The sequence below is a fragment of the Bos taurus genome, chromosome 29 (assembly GCF_002263795.3).
Source record: "Bos taurus isolate L1 Dominette 01449 registration number 42190680 breed Hereford chromosome 29, ARS-UCD2.0, whole genome shotgun sequence".
Lineage (NCBI taxonomy): Eukaryota > Metazoa > Chordata > Mammalia > Artiodactyla > Bovidae > Bos > Bos taurus.
Window position 1 is genome coordinate 15,408,647 of NC_037356.1, and position 6,678 is coordinate 15,415,324.

General features: G+C 39.7%; 1 non-coding gene across 1 annotated transcript; it reads left to right on the plus strand.

The window, feature by feature from the left end:
* Positions 1-288: 288 nt before the first annotated feature.
* Positions 289-397, plus strand: LOC112444946 (U6 spliceosomal RNA). The gene has a single exon (XR_003033353.1). It is a non-coding gene; the product is annotated as a U6 spliceosomal RNA (small nuclear RNA).
* The last annotated feature ends 6,281 nt before the right edge of the window (positions 398-6,678 follow it).

Here is a 6,678-nt window from a genome sequence, read left to right on the forward strand (position 1 = left end):
TCCTGCCCTCAATCTTTCCCAGCATCAGGGTCTTTTCCAATGAGTCAGCTCTTCGCATCAGGTGCCCAAAGTATTGGAGTTTCAGCTTCAACATCAGTCCTTCCAATGAATACCCAGGACTGATCTCCTTTAGAATGGACTGGTTGGATCTCCTTGCAGTCCAAGGGACTCTCAAGAGTCTTCTCCAACACCACCGTTCAAAAGCATCAATTCTTCAGCACTCAGCATTCTTCACAGTCCAACTCTCACATCCATACATTGAGAGTAAATGATTTTAAAGTATGAAAAGTGCTTATATCACTTTGGCAACACATATACTAAAACTGAAAGGACACAGAGATTAGCATGGCACCTGCATAAGAACGACACACAAATTAGTGAAGCGTTCCATATTTTTAATGAGCTTTCTTAGTGGCTCGGACAGTAAAGAGTCTGCCTGCAGTGCAGGAGACCTGGGTTTGATCCCTGAGTCAGGAAGATCCCCTGCTGAAGGGAATGGCAACCACTCCACTATACTTGCCTGGAGAATTCCATGGACAGAAGAGCTCCAGTCCATGGGGTCACAAAGAGCCAGACACAACTAACACTTCACTTCCAAGTGCTTAGAGTTAAGCACATAATGACCACTCTTAAAACGTTTGTTTCATTTTTATATCTGTATCCTTCTTCAGGCTGAGTTTCATGAGTAATGAGACCACATCTAATTCCTGGGCCTTCAGTTTCTAGCACAGGACTTGGTTGTGAGTTGAATAAACCAGTCAGATGGTTAAGGCTTTATACTGTTTCCTTTCTTACCAGACTCATTCCACTCAAAAGCATGATGGGAGAGTTCCTGAAGAGTTCAGGGACATGCCAGAAAAGCCAGAGGGGCTTGTATGCATCTCTTTTCAGGTATTAGAGAAGAGGTGTTTTTTGTTTGTTTGTTTTCTTTCTCTTTTTTTGTCTCTTTAACCTTATAGCTCAGTCAGTAAAGAATCTGCTTGCAGTGCAGGAGACCCAGGTTCGATCCCTGGGTCGGGAAGATCCCCTGGAGAAGGAAATGGCAACCCACTCCAGTATCCTTGCCTGGAAAAGCTCATGGACACAGGAGCCTGGTGCACTGCAGTCTATGGTGTTGCAAAGAGTCAGGCAAGACTGAGCAACTAACACTTACTTAACCACATCCAGAACACAAACCAAGTCCAAAGAAAGAAATGGCAATAAAGATGGGAAGAAGTAGATGGAAAGAAGAAAGACAGGGAGAGATGCCAAGGTAGAAAATATTTATTGCAGTCACTGTTGTCTGCCCTGCAGCAGGTAGTATCTTCTTTAATACAGAGAGGTTTTGTTTTCCCCACTCCTCCTTCAAGTGTTTATTTCATTTGAAGTACTCAGTTTAGTGCTTTGAGTAATGAAGGCAGTCACATTCCTGTTAGTGCTTGGAAACCAAGTGCACATTCGTATACACACACACACACACACACACACACTTTGAAAGGAAAGGAAACTTTATTTGAACATTTTTACTTGTCAATAGAAGTGTTATGTAATAGTAGCTATCTTGATGTGGTCTTTCTATTCTTGGGAAGAACAGAATGAATGTGCTTAATAGGAAGTCATTGCAACTCACATTCTGTCTCTGAGCCAAATCCCCTTTTCAACTTTCTAAAATTCTCCTTTTTTATAATTTTTAATTAATGGACTAAGCAACTATATGTATGATTCCTAACTGGTTCTTATGATTGAATGAATGAATGAGTGAATTTTACCAGTGCAAGAAATACACTCAAGTGAAATTTCTAGAGCAAGAAGGCCAGGGAATTAATGAACTCTGCCTTCTTACATCAGATAAAAAAGGAGGTTTGTTTCAATTTTATCACAACCAAGAGTTAAATCATATGATGTATTAAAGAAGGCAGTTAAATCCTACCACTGAATCCTATATCATGTACCTCAATGGCACACTTCACAAAGAAAACTCTCCAATCATTCTTTCTGGGTGAACATTTGCTAGGGAAAATCTATAACAAGGTCTGATTATTGGAAGCTTAAAGTTTCTTCTCTGGCATACATTTTAAAAATAATGAAGACTCGAAGCCACTTTGACAATAGTTCTGATTTGACCCAAGTGATTAAAAGGGTCAACGGGAGTTCATTTTCTTTCCCCTGAGGAAAAGTTTAAGAAAAATAAGCCCTCTGTGACTATCTTAGAATGTCTCTGTGATTAGAAGACTCTCAATTCAGCAACAGCTGAGCAAAAGAGTTCTTTAGCGAAAGAACTGCCACTGCCAAACTCTGGAGCTTAATAATAATGCCTCCTTGATACTAAAATGCACCTCTCCGGTGTACTCTCTGATTGAAGGTCTTCTTGCTGTTTCTTTAACTGATGTAGACCCATAATACATAATCATATGATGCGTTCTATTTTTTTGGATATGGAAATGTGACCAATCGATTTCACATCAGACCTGAAAAGATTGCCACTTGTACAGTTTTGTTTTGGTAAATGAATGCCTATGTGTCTGTGTGAGCACAAGGTAACCTATGTGCACGCCCTACTCAGGAGAAAAGAAGTGACCTTTATTTCAGTATTCTGAAGTGTCAGTATAGGTTGTTCTGGGCTTCCCGGGGGGCACTGGTGGTAAAGAACCCACCTGCCAATGTAGGAGGTAGACGAGATGCAGGTTCGATCTCTGACTTGGAAAGATACCCTGGAGGAGAGCATGGCAAACCACTCCAGTATTCTTGCCTGAAGAATCCCATGGACAGAGGAGCCTGGCAGGCTACTGTCCGTAGGGTTGCAAAAGGGTGGAACATGACTGAAGTGACTCAGCACACACACACACGCAGGCACAGATGTTGTTCTGGAAGAGTATAAGCTTAAATGGCTACCAGCTGTGTATTTCTAGTCATCTGAGATCAGGTGGGAAGCCTTTTCTTCCATGTATATTTTATTGGCCTAAGTTATCTCTTTTTTTACATAGCACACACACGTTTTTAGAGTACACACTGTTTCATTTAGCTTAAGTTATCTTTATGGAAGGACAGTTTTCTTGATGATACTGAGAGTAGTTGGGAAAGCTTCCCATTGGTGAGCATGTTGGCTAGGGTTAGCCTCTAATAAAAGACACACAAACAGCAACCTGGATTAAGTTTTGAACAAGGGTTGAAGTAAGTGATAATTCTGCCACATGTGATTCTCCTATGTGATCTTGGCTGAACTCTGTTACTACTTGAGCTTTTGATTTTCTCATATGTTTAGTGAGGTGAGTGCTAGTACAGCTCAGATAGTCATATATGGAAGGTGGTGTTTGTTAGTATTGCTGTTTTGCTATTTGATTCTTCTACTTGCTTGGCTTCGTGCCTATTTCTAACCCCATCTACTATGTCAAGTATTCTATTCCTGCCCACAAAGATGAGCAGATCAATCTCAACTTATAAATATGCTATTTATTTAAAGCCCAATTGATGAGTCAGCTGCCAGAACATTGATATGATTTTCCTGCTTATGTTAATAGCAGCCAACTCACTTTAAATACCTTATCTTTGCCAGAGCTTGTGTGAATACCTTTCATGTACTAAGCCATTAATCTCTATGGAAGTTCCACAAAAGTTTCCAAAAGGAACAGCTGAGAGTCAGCATGGTTATTTTCCAAGGTCACACAAGTCAGTTTATGACAGCACCATGCCCAACACCAATTTTTGTCCTTCAAAACTCCTATCCTTTTTTATTGTGCCACTCTGCCCTTCGACAGTAAGAAAAGGAAAAGAAAGGGCCAGGTACATGAAGTCTGAGACGTGGTACTCTTGCAAAAGCCCACCAATCAGAATGTAGCTCCTATCTAAACTGGTGTCTCTCTGTGTTAGTGTATCTCTTACAACGCCTTCAGTTTTAAGTAACAGGAAAACCTGACTTAAACAAGCTTAGAAGATAAGAAAATTAATCACCTCAACTGCAGAACTGCAAGGCCAGGGATAGAAGGAGTGCTAATCTTAACACAATGCATAGTGCAACTATTCTTTTAAGGTCCAAGGTTCTTTCCACCTCTCCTTTCTCCCTGTCTATTGTGAGTTTCATGTTCCCTATACTAAGATGACTGATGCATGTCCAAATGTAACATATGGATGCCTCTTTCTGTATCTCTGTCTAAGGAACATTGACTCCTTTTCCACAAACTCTGCTGCTGTTGCTAAGTCACTTCCGTCGTGTCTGACTCTGTGCGACACCAGAGGCGACGGCCCACCAGCCTCTCCCGTCCCTGGGATTCTCCAGGCAAGGACACTGGAGTGGGTTGCCATTTCCTTCTCCACAAGCTCTAGTAGAATTTATAAAATATCTTATACCAGGATTGGGATATATGCCAGTTTCTAAACAATCACTGGCAATAAGATTGGACACTACTGTGACAATTAGTGAAAATGTTTGGAGTGGAATGGATGCTGGGAAGAATGCCTAATAAAACTCAAGTGTGTGTGTGTGTGTGTGTGTGTGTGTGTGTGCACGCGCGTGTGTCGGTGTGTTTCTGTATACGTAGAGCCAAACAGGGCAATTTTATAGTATATTTCTGTACACGATGGGTAGCATCTCAACAATATCTCTGCAGATGTGGGAACTTCCTATTCTTCCTTGTAGTATCCACTCTTACTTGGAAATAGAAGATAAATGACTAGCTCTTACAGAATTACGAATATTTCTTCCTGCTCGTTAAGTGTAATATTAGAGTCCATTAAGATAGAAGTCAACAGTCTATAAAGCCAGGAAGCCCTTGACTTTAGCCTAATTTCTTGGCACTTTCTGATGTGTAATTAAACTAGAGTGGTGATCAAATAATTAGATAAACTCATTTGGGTAAATCACTTGGACAGGATGCATGCACAGCCTTCACAGTTAGACAAGACAAGGACTGCTACTGCTGATTCTAAGTTGCTTCACTCATGTCTGACTCTTTGCAACCCCATGAACTATAGCCCACCAGGCTCCTCTGCCCGTGGGATTCTGCAGCCAAGAATCCTAGCATGGGTTGCCATTTTCTCCTCCAGGGGATCTTCCCAACCCAGGGATTGAACCCGCATCTCCTGTGACCCCTGCACTGCAGATGGGTTTATATCCCTGAATCACTGGGGAAGCCCAACGCCAACGTTTTATTTAGAAGGGAGTCATTAATAATGCATTTTAAGAACTATTATTGTTTTTCAGTCACTAAGTCATGTCCAAACTTCTAGCAACCCCATGGACTACTGCAGGATGCAAGGCTCCTCTGTCTTCCACAATCTCCCAGAGTTGGCTTAAATTCATGTCCGCTGAGTTGGTGGTGCTATTTAATCATCTCTTCCTCTGCTGCCCACTTCTCTTTTTGCCTTCAATCTTTCCCAGCATCAAGGTCTTTTTCAATGAGTTAGTCTTTACATCAGGTGGCCAAAGTATTGGAGCTTCAGCTTCAGTCCTTCCAATGAATATTTAGGGTTGATTTCCTTTAGGATTGACTGGTTTGATCTTCTTGCTGTCCAAGGGACTCTAAAGAGTTTTCTTCAGTACCATGATTCAAAAGCAGCAATTCTTTGGTGTTCAGCTGTCTTCACAGTCCAACTCTCACATCTGTACATGCCTACTGGAAAAACCATAACTTTAACTATTTGTACCTTTGTCAGCAAAGTGATGTCTCTGCTTTTTAATATGTTGTCTGGATTTGTCATAGCTTTTCTTCCATGGAGCAAGTGTCTTTTAATTTCATGGCTACAGTCACCATCTGCAGTGATTTTGGAGCCTAGGAAAATAAAATCTGTCAGTGCTTCCAACTTATCCCCTTCTGTTTGACAAAAAGTGATACAGAGCTGATTTGTGTTGCATGAAAATTTCACTGCACTCATATGTGTCTCAGTCAATATCTTCATTTCTTTTGTATAAATATTTAGGATTGCCACTTCAGAAGCACAGGACTAAGTATATTTTTCATACTGATATAACTTTCACACTTTTATTAGCAAACTAGAAAAAATGGTTTCTGAGTATTTGGTGTTGCTTTACTTAAAAAAATGTTTACCATTCTAACAGATAGGTAGTGGTATCTTTTGGTTTTCATTTACATTCTCTAAAGATTAGTCATGTTTCATATTTCTGCCTGTGCTTATTGACCATTTATATGACTTATTGATTTGTACCAATGTTTTGTCCATTTTAATTGGATTGTTTGACTTTTTTATAACTTAGTTGTAGGAGTTCTTTATATATGATATATACAAGTCCTTTATAAAATGCATTTTGTGAATAGTTTCTCAGTTTATGAGTTACATACTTTACAGTGCCTTATGATAAAAGTGTTAATTTTGATAAAGTCTAATATATACATTTATTGTTAATGGTTAGTGTTTAATGTTTTAATCTAAAATATTTGCATATCCCTGGGTTGCAGATATTCTCTTACGCATTTTTCTAGAATTTAAGCTTTTATGTTTAAGCATGTGATTAATCTCAGAATATTTTTGTGGGTGCTGTAAAGTAAATGTCAAAATTACCTTTGTCTGTCTTCTGTGGATGCCCATTTTAAGCACTAGTGCCATTTATGCAAAAGATTTTCCTTTACCTCATTGATCTGCTTTGATGACCTTGTAGGAAATGAATTATCTGTAAAAGTGTTGCTTATCTATAATCTTTAGTTCTGTTGATTGATTTGATTCTTGCTGCCAGTCTCTCAAGTACCT